This window comes from Pelobates fuscus, chromosome 6 (genome assembly GCF_036172605.1).
Source record: "Pelobates fuscus isolate aPelFus1 chromosome 6, aPelFus1.pri, whole genome shotgun sequence".
NCBI classification, from domain to species: Eukaryota; Metazoa; Chordata; class Amphibia; order Anura; family Pelobatidae; genus Pelobates; species Pelobates fuscus.
This window is the reverse complement of record NC_086322.1, coordinates 102,977,251-102,991,526: the sequence shown is the minus strand read 5'-3', so window position 1 is coordinate 102,991,526 and position 14,276 is coordinate 102,977,251.

The following is a 14,276-nucleotide window of genomic DNA, read 5'->3' as shown; positions in this document are numbered from 1 at the left end:
GAACAAAATACTTGAATGGATAAAATGTCTATTTACTAATGTCTATTTATTCTGTGTTCACTGTGTAAAACTGGCTGCTAGAGTAAAAGCTTCCCTTCCCCCCCTCTGTGTGCTCAGCAACTATTTCCGCTGTAAATTCCTCCCATCCTGCTACCCTCCCCCCTTCCCATCGAGCAAGCCTCGTGTAACAAATTCCTGTGTTAAAGGAACAGCTTCCTTTACTAACTCCTCCCCCACTTCCTTTGTGCAACTAAAAGCTCTCTATAGAAACATGCCATGTGTAGTAAAATGGAGAATCGCTGTTAAAGTAACTGTTTCCCCTTCAGCCTTCTTTGTTCAGTAACTACTCACTCCCCCTCCCATCGTGTAACCAAGATGGAGATGGAATGTGGGTGGGAGAACTCTGTAATGATGACATTACATCCTGTAGGGTGGGTTTAGACAAGACCCCTTAGACTGTTAACCAATTGCTGAAAGTATACTTTTTGTAATCTGTGACTATGTACATGACGTATTTCTGCTTTAAAAGGGGCTCCCACCCCTTGGAATAAAGGCCATTCCTCAGGTTTTTCAATAATCAGAAACTTTGTCTCCGGTGTGAATTACTTCTAGGAAAAGCGTGCACGCAATTAATTAATCAATATAAAAAGGAGTAGATAGACAAATAATCAAACGCTTGATTTGATCCAAAACAATCCAACAAGCTAAAGTAGGAGTAGATACTGGTAGATGTGGCACTCAAAAGGAGATGAATAATGGATGGAGTTGATTTGAACGGAGTGAGGTTGTACGGCGCTCGTATTCCTTAAGACATAATACTGTGCACAGGTTTGGGTTGTCTGGAAACGACTGGTAAAAAAAAAAACCTTCTTAGTCACGGATTTCGTCCTACGTGAAACATTAAAGGATACTCCGTTCAGAACAAAAATGTGTGCTTGCCAGTCCAACGCTCTGACATCAGCAACACGTTTACATAAAAGTAAACATAAAAAGCAAAGAACACAAAGTTCAATGTCTCTGCGTGTACAACTGTACAGACTGCCCCAAAGTTGCCCAAGGGGATAGTGACAGATGCCACTCAGAGACTGATGTACCGATTTGAGACTCCAGATATCTCAGAAAGGGGCTTAACCCCAAGTGTACGAAAAACCAAACAACAAATACAAGATGTGGTCAGACTCAGAGATAGCTTGAGACTCACCACATGTCTGGAAATATCTATAGCGATAGCGTATGATATAACAGTCCTGGCTGACAAGGCTGTAATTCTCACTATAGACCCATAAACAGAAAAAAGAAAAAAAAATAATAAATAAGGTATATACAAGTGATGCTAGAATTCCATGCCTATCAAAGGGGGTATAGGTGGGGATATAATTATGCCATATAATATCAAATCTCAACCCTAATTATCAGCTTTATTATAATGCACTATAAGGGAATGAGTATCGAATACCTAAGTCCCCACCATAAATACCTCCTAAAAAATGTCAGTACTCAGTATATAAGTAAAAAAAGGCTCCAGATAGAGCTGGTTCAGATATAGAGGGAGGTAGAGGATGATACAGAGTGCTAATAACAGTCAAAAATCAGACTGCTAATTTAAATTAAGAAGCCTCTCTCCCTGTTAATCTAACTAGACAGGCATAGAAAAGAAATGAAATAGAAAGTTAATTTAGGTGATCATCATGGTGCTAAAACCACCAGTGCTCATATATATAATATGAGAAGAAAAACGCCCAACGTACGTTTTGGTGCTAAAGAGGAGCACCTTCGTTAAACATAACAGCATCAACAGCTTGGCTGATAATTGTAAGAGAAAGTTTGTGATTCAAGGTGCAAGACTCGAGAAAACGAAAAATTACATTAACATCTCAAAAGGAAGAATATCGAGCCTGAGGGGGGGTCGAGAAAACCGGAAGCCTTTGAGCAAACGACAGATGAGGGCATATTTACCTACTGGAGTACCATCCAAACCCATATGTCTCCTTGATATAGCTGATCTGTACAGGTTTATAGTACGAAAAGCTTTCCCCTCTTCAAAGAGCAGTCAGAAATTGCAAGATTAATTTCACAGGAGCTGATATGGGACCCACCAATCGTCCCACGCACCAATCAGTCCACGTTCTCCAAGCCGACCCGTAGAAACGTCTGGTACCTGGTGCCCAAGCCTCTACCTAGAGTGTTGTCTGCGAAACATCCTCGAGATTCTCCTGAAATGAGTCACGCCATCAGATGAAGTAGACCCTGGTCGATCAACTCGTGACTTACTACCTCTGGATTGGTCAGGGGGTATGGCATGAACGGCAATAGACGTGGAAAGTCTATCGACATTTCCAATAATTGTGGAAACCAAGTTTGCAACCTCCATATCAGGGTTATCAGAACAAGGGTCCCTTTGGAATATCAAAGGAATGTGAGGGTCCGAGAGATTAGGTTGAAAGGTGGAAAAGCGTAATTCCTCCACTTGGTCCAGTCTTGTAAGAATGCATCTGTTGCCAGAGCATCTGGGTTCCGTCTCCAACTGAAGAACTGAGGAAGTTGGGCATTCACCCGAGACGTGAAGAGATCTATATGGAAAGGCCACCAAAGTCGAGAGAGACGTTGGCAAATCATTGGGTGGAGGTGCCAATACGCCATTGCATTGTCTCGTCCTGGGATATATTCTACTACCAATATGCTGTGCTTCAGACAATAATGCCAAAAATCTAGAGCCATGACTGCTAAAACTTTCAATTTCGTTCCTCCTAGGTGGTTAATATAATGCACCACTGAGACATTGCCCATTTTGATTAGGATAGAGCATGAGATGCCTGAGGGAGTCATGATTCGAATGGCAAAGGATGCAGCTAGCAGTTCTAGGCAGTTGATGTGTAGCAACGTTTCTTCGTTGGACCATCTGCCATCGGTGGAAACTGACCCGCAATGTGCGCCCTAGCCGTGTAAGCTGGCGTCCGACTCCATGATCAGATCTGGCGTGGACCCAAATATTGCCTGTCCATTCCACGCCTCCATGTGGGCTAGCCACCATGTCAAGTCTTCTCTGGAGTCCTCATCCAGCATAACAGGTTTTGTACGAGTGTCCAGAGCGCAGAAGAGTCTTTGAAGGGCACGATAATGTAACGGGCACGGGAAGATAGCTTGTATGGACGATGCCAATAGTCCTATGATCCTCGCAAGTTGTCTGACGTACAGCCCAAGATCCTTAATGAAGGATTCACCAAAGTAAGCCTTTTGCGGCTGGCCCTGGCTCATTGGTCGCAATACTGACCACTTTGGGCTCTAGTTTCAGGAGTATTGCCTTGTGGCGTTCGGTTGACATAGCCTTATTGGCATTACCCACCATGCAGACCAACTTCTGCAACCAACCTTTCGCTACTTCAAAGTTGATCTCTCCCGATTGGGCGGATTCCACCAATTCATAGAGCTCAGAGATGGGCCCCAGGGTGTCCAGGAACTTGTCCTGCCAGTTCCAAAGGGAAAAGTCTAGACCTTTCCTTGGTTTCCAACCTGACTTATTCAAGAATTGGACCAACTGAGTATCCACATCAGCGGTTTCCTCCACGGAGTCTGGAATGATGGGCAGCAGGCATTCTGCCCGTAGCTTGCTACGCCCCTCCTTAGAGCGAGGTATCTTGCGATGTGCTCAGGCGGCTCCCATTCTGCTGAGCGAGGGTGACGCAGGTCATCTGGGTCAAACAACGGGTTACCCTAAGGGTCCCGAAGACCGCTGCCCTCGCCCGATCCGGTAGGCTCAGAGCCCTGAGCCATAACCTTCTGGGTCGCAGTGATTGGTTTCACATCAGACCCAGAATCTGAATTGTCCGCACCATATTGATCCTTATATGAATCGTCATATTCTTCCTCCAAACACTGGTCCGAATCGGACGAGTCCTCATGGGCACGTGCCTGCTTCCACGATCTGGACGATTTTGCCCGGCCAGGGGCTATATTGCGCGGTGGTATCGTGCCATCCTTGACAGCCTGAGGCGTGTCATTCACTACAGGCCAAACTTGCAGTTCTGGAGGGGAAATGGCTGTGCCACATTAGTGGTTCCCGGGTTTTGTGTGCCCTGAGGGCCACTACCCCAAGTCTGCAGCAATGCTTGGGTTACTGAGTGTGTGATTGAGGACGACATTACCCCCCATTGTGGAGGCCAAAGCCTTGTTGATGGATTGCGCCATGGTAGAATTGAGGAGGGATTGAAATTTCTCTGATGTCATGAGGCTGGCATCATCCCTACTATCCCTGCCTGAGGGGGGAACACCTGGTGTGGGACACACTGAACCTGCAGGTCTCTCAGTCTGATCCTGCATCATAGCGTTTGCAATCACTATCTGCCCACAGGGCAAGATACTCTCAAACACAATCAGGGTCAAATTTACTAGGCCCAATAAATCAATGCTACTAGCAGGTAGCTCAAGGGTTAAGTAACAGTACCTAAAGTGGGGGAAACAAATCCTAGCTAAGGCTAAATAACAAAAAGGTGTCAGGATAGAGTAATCCTCCACACCAACACTTACAATTTGAACAGCAATAAAGCACAGTATGGGTCTGGGAGTGCGCCAGGAGGTTAGGAGAAGCTGTATCCACCTTTTACAACGACCCGCTTAAATTCTCGCCGCAAAAACGCAATCAAAATGTCCGCCGCAAGTCAAAGTATACACAAGCAGTGACAGAAACCAAAAAGATGTCCGCCGCGGCGCGAACTGCACATGCACGGCAGGTAGAAATGGGAAAAACGACTGTCCGCGCAATCGCGCATGCGCGGACCGCACAAAATCACTGACCAGACCGCGGACACTCACGGTAAGCAGCTAAGTAGCCCAGGTGCACCACCAATGCGGCTGACAGTGCAGGGACAGGAATAAGTGGAAGAAATAGCCAGAAGTATGGGGTAGGGGGGAATAAGGTCTCAGAGACCCCAATAAGCAGCACTGCCAGACACCAGCATTACTTTATAAAGCAACAGTACTTAGTGAGCAATAGACATACACCATACATAAATCTGCACAAAAAAAAGAAAAAAGCACACATCTATGTATAACACTCAAAGAGTAGCAAGAGATGCAGTACTTAACTGGTCTGAGGAAGCAGCAAGAAAGAGGAGGAGTCAAGGAGCACCACACCCATATGGACGGTATTGGATCCTGATTGGTGCCAGTGTTACTATGCTATTGTTATGTTTTTTTCTATGATTCTCTCATACTTCCTTTCTTGCTGCTGTGAGTAAATAAAGAAAGAGAATGCATAATAGGAGCCTCTGTGTCTTTAATAAAATTCTGTATTTCTTGGTTTTGTTTTCTTTCAGCCCTCTGGATAACCTGAAGGGTATTTGCATGTTTTGTATTTTCACCCTGTTTTATTGTGTATTTTCCTATTAGGTGGGATTATTCCACAGGTCACCACAGTATTATTTATACTTTTTTTTATTTTCTGCTTATTTATCACAAACCATATTTTATTATTTTGATAATACATGAAAAATGGAGCAAATCCCACTGTTGTAGTTATAATGCCAGAAATGTCCTGACACAGTCACACGATAATATGCCAAACTGTTTTAGAACAATTTGACAACTTAAGTGGGTCCGTCAGGCACTCGTGGCTGCAACCAGTATTGACCTAAAAGAGAAGCAGGATCACTCAACAGAATAAAGCATAGTCAATGCAGGACCATTCTCATTGGCTGAGAGCCCTCAGCTGACACTCTGAGCAAATGAGTGCAGTCTTCTTTTATCCTGCTTATAGATTACCCTATGGAGAAGACTGCAGTCGTCTGTTTTCACCCAGGTAAGTTGTTAAACCATACTAAAATAGTTTCACATCAGTGTGGGACGCTGCCAGAGCACTCTTGGCATCATATCCACTACAGTAGGTGGAAGCAAATTTTTTGCTTGCTGTGTTCCTTTGATATTCAATCCGGAACACTGTAATTACTTTAGGACAAAACATATTTTAATATGTTGCTTATGTTAGTATATACTATCTCACTGTAATTTTTTAAAGAAATCTTGCCAAGCTTTCCCATGCCCCCTTTCTAACAGCAATCTTTATGCACCATCAGCTGAGTTGCATATCTGTCCAATGTACCCGTTTTGGGCCCAAATCTGTCTGTCCTGTCCAAGGTGCTAAATATTGCTACATTAAAAGGGACAATAGAGTTGCCAAAACTGCATTATTAAAGAGAAACTCCAGTGCCAGGAAAACAATCAGTTTTCCTGGCACTGCAGGTCCCCTCTCCTGCCACCCCCCAATCCCCGGTTGGCGGCGAGACTGATCCCGCCCACCGGCCGGGGAGACCTAATGGCAATGCCACGCATACGCATTAGAGCTCCCCATAGGAAAGCACTGAAAATGCTTTCCTTTGGGGAATTGAGCGACGCTGGAGGTCCTCACACAGCGTGAGGATGTCCAGCGACGCTCTAGCACAGGTTTTCTGTGCTATGATGCAGGAAGTGTCCTCTAGTGGCTAGCCACTAGAGGTGGCGTTAACCCTGCAAGGTAATTATTGCAGTTTATAAAAAAACTGCAATAATTACACTTGCAGGGTTAAGACTAGTGGGAGTTGGCACCCAGACAACTCCAATGGGCAGAAGTGGTCTGGGTGCCTGGAGTGCCTCTTTAAAGGTATATGACACTATAGTCACCAAAGTAGAGTGAAGCAGTTTGGGTTGTATAGATCAGTGTTCCCCAACCCAGTCCGCATGGACCACCAACAGTCCAGGTTTTGTCAGTATCTCAATTAGAATAAAACAGGGAAATACATAAATCCTGGACTGTTGGTGGTCCATGAGGACTGGGTTGGGGGAACACTGGTATAGATCACGCCTTTTTAGTCTCACTACTCAATTCTCTGCAATTTAGGAGTTAAATCACCTTTGTTTCTGCAGCCCTAGTCACACCTCCACTGGTTGTGACTGACACTGCCGGCATGAAAAAAAAAAGTGATTTCATTTTCAAATCAGATCTTTAAAAGTGTTTCCATCTCCTAGTCTCTAACTTAATCTTTAATCACAGACAGGGTCTATTAACAGAGTAGGTGATAGGAAATTCTAAATTAAACAGAGTTTGCAATAAAGGAAGTGTAAGCATTAGATGACGCTTTACAGGAAGTGTTTAGGAAGGCTATGTAAGTCACACACATGGAGGTGTGACAAGGGCTGCATAAGCAAAGTTATTTAACTCCTAAGTGGCAGAAAACTGAGCAGTGAAGTTGTTTTGATGCCTACAGTGTCCCTTTAAAACGTGTCATTCTGTCCTCTTAAAATGTCGGAAGGGGTGGAATTGTCAGCAGACCCAATACTCCCATTGCTTTTCAAAATTGTCTGATAGAAAATATTACTAACAAAAAGAGCACACTTTTTGTTTTAATAAACCAACATGACGATAGTGTCCCTTTAATTAACCAGTTTCCCTCCTGAAGCATTTAATCCCTACATACCTCAAGGCAGCACTTTTCAAGGTATTATCCACCATGTTGGGGATGAGATTAGAATATTATAGTAATGCTAATTATATGTATATATTCTCCTTCAAACACCCTATATTGGAGTCACAGCTATGGTTTTCCATTATAAAGGGTCTCTATGTTATAGAATGCCAGGTGGCAGCAGTAATGCTGTTAGTCGCCCCATACATTGTCAGTGATGACTTACGGCAGCTGTTCTCTGAACTGCCTTCCCCATGACTCTCAGCCAGCAACCTGGACCATCCAAAGCCTAGCGACCCCCTGCATGAGCCATGACATAATGGCCATTACACACAGCTCGCCCTGTGGGAGCAGCTCGGGTATTTACCGTTTAGCTCCAGTACTGTTAAACCCAACATTTCTGCGCCTTTTTGAACTCCGCTCTTCTTATTGGCTGGCACTGTTCGCATGACGTCACCAAACCCGCGACACAGGAACGTCAGATCGTCTGCTTTCAGGTCTCTGTTGGCAGAGCTATATTTGCGAAGACTCGCCTTGAGAAAGAGTTAATCGTGGGCTCTGACAAAATGGCCGCCACTGAGGATTTAATAGGAGGCACTGGAGACATGCGTGAAAGACGAGCACACCCTAGTCTCCTCCCTCCGGACTCTGTGATTGGATACCAGTAGGTGATCGAAAGCGAGGCGTGGAATACAAACAGGAAGCTGCTAGTCCTGTGTTTGGAATATAACGTAATGCAGGATGTTTAGGTTTGAGGGAGTGATTGTGGGAAAGCGATAATCGACGATAACGGTGCTTTACAGCATGGGTGTCCAACCTTTTGGCTTTTCTGGGCCGCATTGAGCGCAGAGGAATTGTCTTGGCCCACACATAAAATCTATTGTATAATTAATTTATATAATAAAACTTAAAAACGTATTTTATTAATTATGTTTAGTAGATGACTCCCTTATTTGTTATCCTTATGTGGAATTGCCGTATTTAACCCCTTCAGGACGGAGTCAATAGTGCATGATCAAAACAAAACGTAAACAAAAACTAGAATTTGCGCTATATGTCTGTTCACCCGTAGTTCCCCTCTTTCAAATTATATGCACCCACACTTATATATCATTTTGTTCAGGAGAAACAGGGCTTTAATTTATCATTAACTATTCATATATATATAACATAATTTATTATGAATAAAATTAAAAAAAAATGTGAGAAAGTAAGATTTTTTTTAAAATTTGCATTTCCGTCTGACATTTTAACTGTGAATGTCATAATACTGTTAGGTTTTACTGCAAAAAAATGCACATATTTGTAATCAGTGATGTGTCACGAGTACAACAGTATCCCCCATTGACAGGTTTTATGTTGTTTTGGAAAGTTTTTTTGTTTTTTTTTGTAAATCTTTCTTTTATTATGGCATATACGTCATGGGGTACAGAAGAGAAAGAGGAGGCATTGAGGGGTAACATGAGATAATATCAGATGGTGTACAATGCACCTCAAAGAAAGATTGCCATGGGTTGTTTTTTTTTTTTTGTGAAACATTCAAGTAGACATAGTGTTACAAGCTTGGATAAGAAACAAAAGTGATCAAAATAGCGTAGACAAGCTTCACATACAAGTTGGTGTTCATAGCTAAACAGGATAATAAAATAAAATAAAGTAAATGATTATTGCTTATTCCAGCGAGTTAGACTGAGTTGTAACAAAAACATAGTAGAACCGAGAACAATGCCTGTCAAGTTAGGCTGTCAGGGGAGAAACAGTGTACACTTCAATTTCGCAGACATGCATTAAGCAAATTTAGCGCGAGTCAGGCTGGATTCGCTCCAGAAACCACCGAATCAGAACACAACAAAATACTACCTAAGTAGTGTTGCAGATATTTACAGATTATCGTAGGCTGCTTATGCCCTAAGGGTGAACAGGGGGGTGCTAGTAATTATATATAACAAAGCAAAATTATCATCTTTACTTATACCTTGTGCGTTTTGCTCTCGTGGGTGCTCAGTACTAGGGTATAGGTTATGTCGGGTATATTATTACTAGGGTACTTCTATCATATCGTAAGTAACCATGCTAGTTAGATCACCATCAATGCATCCCTGGGTGCAGGGCCAGCTATATGCCTCACCGTAGTGGCCCTAGGCAGCAAAGATTATTAGCATTGTAAGAGCATCCTTATAGTGGTAGCCTGCGGTCGTGTATTTGAGCTGCACATTTTAAAACTGCAATAAGTCACATAAGGTTTACAATCCTACCACGGTAGGCAACAATAGTACAAGCTGTATGCTGTTCAAAGGCAAATCTTATAGGTTATAATACTTAGCATCTATTAACCAGTAGCTATGTAATATCATTCAGCATGACAGGAATAACATAATACAACATGCACAGTGGTCTATAGGTAGGCTCGGTCTTGAGTAGCTTGCCAGGTATAGCGGGTAAGCAGAGCTACGTTTTATGCACTAATAAGCTCAGCAACGTTTTATGGGAAATGGAATATAGAGGTTGCAGCGGTAGTTTTATATTTACGGCTGGCAGGTGGAGCAGTCTCGGGTTTAACGTAAACCTCGCATTCGGAAACTGGGGGTTAGAGTCCAACAGGAACTTGAGGCTAGTTCCTAATCAAATGTTCCGTGGGGTGCGGGTATGTGTCCGCTGTTGCCTGCTGAGCTGACCCCAGGGTACGGGAGTAGTTCCTGGATCATCCGATTTCCGTGGTTGGCAGCTGTGATGCAGTCGCACGATAATCCTGTGGTCTGCGCAAACTTGAGGAGGGTTGTAGCTGTATGCTCCGGTCGGTGGGGAGTCCAGAGGCCCCTGCGGCTCTGCTGATGGTGGCAGTGTTGCGTGTGCCGTAGCGGGCCCCGCTCCAGCCCCAGGCCTTTTGGAAGGACCGCATCTGTGTGCCACAGACTCGGGTATGCAGTGCAGCCGGGTCTACCCCTTTATGGGTGCTGCGGAGGGCCCCGGTGGTCTGGCGCCGCCAGCGGCGGGTGGTCCTCCGGCGTTGTGGGCGATGCTGCGGGGGTATACCCCGTTTGGCCTTCGGCCTAGGATGACAGGGAGCCTGGTTGGCGTGTGCCCCAGGTCGGAATCTGTCCAAGCGGGGCGTGCTCGGCCTTTTCTCCTTGTCCTCCCGTACATACTTTGGTGACTGCGGTGCCATGCGCTGCTCCAGTCTCTCCCAGAAGCGCTGGAAGGCCTCATCTATACGTTTGATGGAGCGCTCAATCATGTCTCCGCCAGGATCAGCATGTATCGGCGTCATTTGTGTTACGGTTTGTGCACGAGGCCCGTCTTGTGTCGTGCCCGAGTTTTCATGCCAAGTGAAACTGCAGATGGGCGCTTGTTGCTTGTCGATGGGGACCGGGATAACCCCCGCCGGTCCACTGGGGGGGGGACGGGTGTCCCTGCTAGAAAGCTTCTCTCTATGCCGCGGCGGGAGAGCGGTCGTCTCCCCCGCCCCGGCCATGCTTGTAGGCCGCATCGGTCGCTTGTGTGATTTCGGCTCGAGGGGGTGCATATGTGGTATCAGTAAGTAGGGCTTGCTTTCCCCTTGCCTCCAGCAGCTGGCATCGAGTCGGTAGTCGCTTAGTGTGAGTTTAAATCGATAAATATCGCCGCCAGGAGCAGGAGCTTCGGTATCGTGCGTCTGCTCTGTTCCAGGGTCAAGCCCCGCCCCCGTTGTTTTGGAAAGTTACTGGGTCAAATAAAGAACATTCCATTTTCAAATTGAAATTTTCCAGAGTAAAATGTTACCTTTGAGACGGTGTGGTAGCCAGGAATGAGAATTACCCCCATAATGGCATACCATTTGAAAAAGTAGACAAGCCAAGGTATTGAAAGTGGGGTATGTTTAGTCTTTTTAGTAGCCACTTAGTCACAAACACTGGCCAAAGTTAGCGTTCATATTTGTTTTTGTGTGAAAAAAGCAAAAAACGAATATTTGGCTAGTGTTTGTGACTAAGTGGCTACTAAGAAAGACTGGACATACCCCACTTGCAATACCTCGGGTTGTCTACTTTTGCAAATGGTATGCCATCATGGGGTAATTCTCATTCCTGGGCTACCATACGCTCTCAAAGGCAACATAAACAATCTGGCAAATTTCAATGTGAAAAAAAATTAAATGCAAGCCTTATATGTGACTCTCTAACTTTCCAAAACACCATAAAACCTGTACATGGGGGGTACTGTTATTCTTGGGAGACTTAACTAAACACAAATATTAGTGTTTTAAAACATATTACAACAATAATATAGTGCAGTTCGCTTGTAAAAAATGTGAAAAACGTATTTAAGTTCAGCGAAGTCTCTCGAGTAAAACAGTACCCCCTATGTACAGGTTTTATGGTGTCTTGGAGAGTTACAGGGAAAAATATAGTGCTTGCGAATTAAATTCTCTGCACTTTCTCCCTGTGTTGTCAGGCATGTCAATCAAATTTTAATTAATCAAATCACATAATTACGTTAAAAGATTATTTAAATATACACATAGAATTTTAATATATATGTATTTATAGGTATTTAAATTCTACGTGTATACTAATGTAATCTTTTATATAATTATATGTATTTATCTATATATATATATATATATATATTTGTGGTTACTTGTATTTTATATATAGATAGATATATATAGAATGGGGGGGCGGAGCTTACCAGCCGAGCAAGCCGGACGCTCATGGCGGGAGCTCCCGATACTGAAGCCTTGATTCGGGGCATTGCGCCCGACCACCGGATCGTACCGGCAGCGGACAATCACCCTCGCATTCAGGAGGGAATGCTGAACACGGGGACACCCTTCCCGGGGCTCCCCGCCGCGGAAAAGCCACTTTCTCAACCCGCGGCCTGCACGGGTGGGAGCCGTGGAGAGACGGCCGCTCTCCCGGTTCTCAGGCTGAAGAGGAGACACTTACACGCCACTTCCCCCCCCCCTTTGGACCGGTGGGGGATATCCCGGTCCCCACCAACACGGGACACGGCTAGGCAAGCCAGCATAGCAGACGCCACTGACCTTCCAAGCAGAATGGAGGCGCCCAAGATGGCGGAGAAGCTCAGTGTCTCTACACGTGGCCTGCTACAGCCACGACACAGCGATGACATGCAAACGGCAGTAAGGAGAAAGGGGGAAGCACACGGTAAAAGCAATACCCTTGCCACCCCACCTAAAAGTACCCAGGAGTTTTTTGACCGACTCTGCTCTGGTTTATGGTCACAACTCCGGCACAAGATTCGGCCCTTTAACCAAGCGGTCCAGGCACTAGCACTATGGGTCCGACCAGCTACAAGGCGGCAACTATATAAGCACCCACAGCGAGCCCCGAGGGCAGCCTCCAGAAGGGGACGAAGGCAGAGAGCGAGGCAACAGGTAGCGTCGAATCGCCCCTCAGGCACCAGCACTCTCCTTCCCAAGCGACCACAAGCGGCGGAGACAGCCCCAGGACAAATGCCTGCCCAGCTCCAGCACGTCCAAGCCACACACAGACAAGAGGGTAACCGAAACCCAGCGATGGCGCACAGCCGGAACCGCACAGCCGCAGCGCAGGGGGTAACCCCTACACAGATAGGCACGGACGGCCCACAGACCTACACCGAAAGCCTACCGAACTCTGGTATCGGGTAAATGGGGACACTGGCAACAAATTGGCAGCCTGATAAGCCATTGTGCACGGTCTAAGGACTAACTTGCACCCCTGGTGCAGTTCATGCTGACCTCCCAAATATTGCAATCACTGACTCGCCCAATTTGTTTTTGTGGTTATTATTACTGCACCCTGTTTACTGCATGTTTTAAATGTGTATAATTGAAAAACGCTGTGTTAGACACTATAAGCTCCCTATCTTACTGCTTATTCTATTCACAAAATTTAAGCCTGTCGCTCTGCTGCCCCCTGGTGGATAAACTTACGCCTACAGAAATCTTTTATTACTAGTGACCTTAACTCGCGTCTTCATGACCAAACGCGGATTTTTGTTATGTTATTCACAATGGCCCTGCAAGTATGCCGACTTAGATGTGTTAAACAACAGTTATCCAGAGGCATGTCTATTAGTCTACTAGACCAATCTTAAATCTGCCAAGCTTAGCGTGTTTCAACTACCCTATTACTGTTCTAAAGCCTGAAATTTCTATGTATTCCCACGACGAAATTTGACAAAACACCTGTGCTCACATGTTTTAAAAATGTCGTAACTTGTGCATAGCTTAACTTACCTGACCAGTACCACTAACGCTAAACTAGCCAGACCTGCGCGCATACTGAAGTTAGCATGTACTTAGCACAAGTAACTAATGTTTTGTTTTTCTTTTTGTTATATATGTGTAACCTGCCACCTGGCTAGCATGACCTAGCGAGATACTAATCCGGATCCTACGATCCCTAGCTTGTATTTCCAAATTGGAGCTTAACTACGTTACAAAAAATTAAAAAAATTAGGCATTGATAATCTGGATATGTACGTTAACTTTGTGTATTGTTGTACCAACCCTATAATGTAACTCGCTTTAACGTTTCCTCCGTCTTCTCTTTTGTACCCCATACTATATGCCTTAATAAAAATCAGATTGACAAAAAAAAAAAAAAATATATATATAGAATGTCATTCTAAGTGTATTTTGTTACCGATATATATATATATATATATATATATATATATATATATATATTAATAACAAAATACAGTTAGAATGAAATTACATATGCAAATATAATTTATATTACATTTTGTTTCAATATTTTATTTATTTTTTGATTATTTTATTTATTTATTATTTTAATTATACGTATTTATATATAATATATATATGTACATCTATTATATTTATAACATATATAC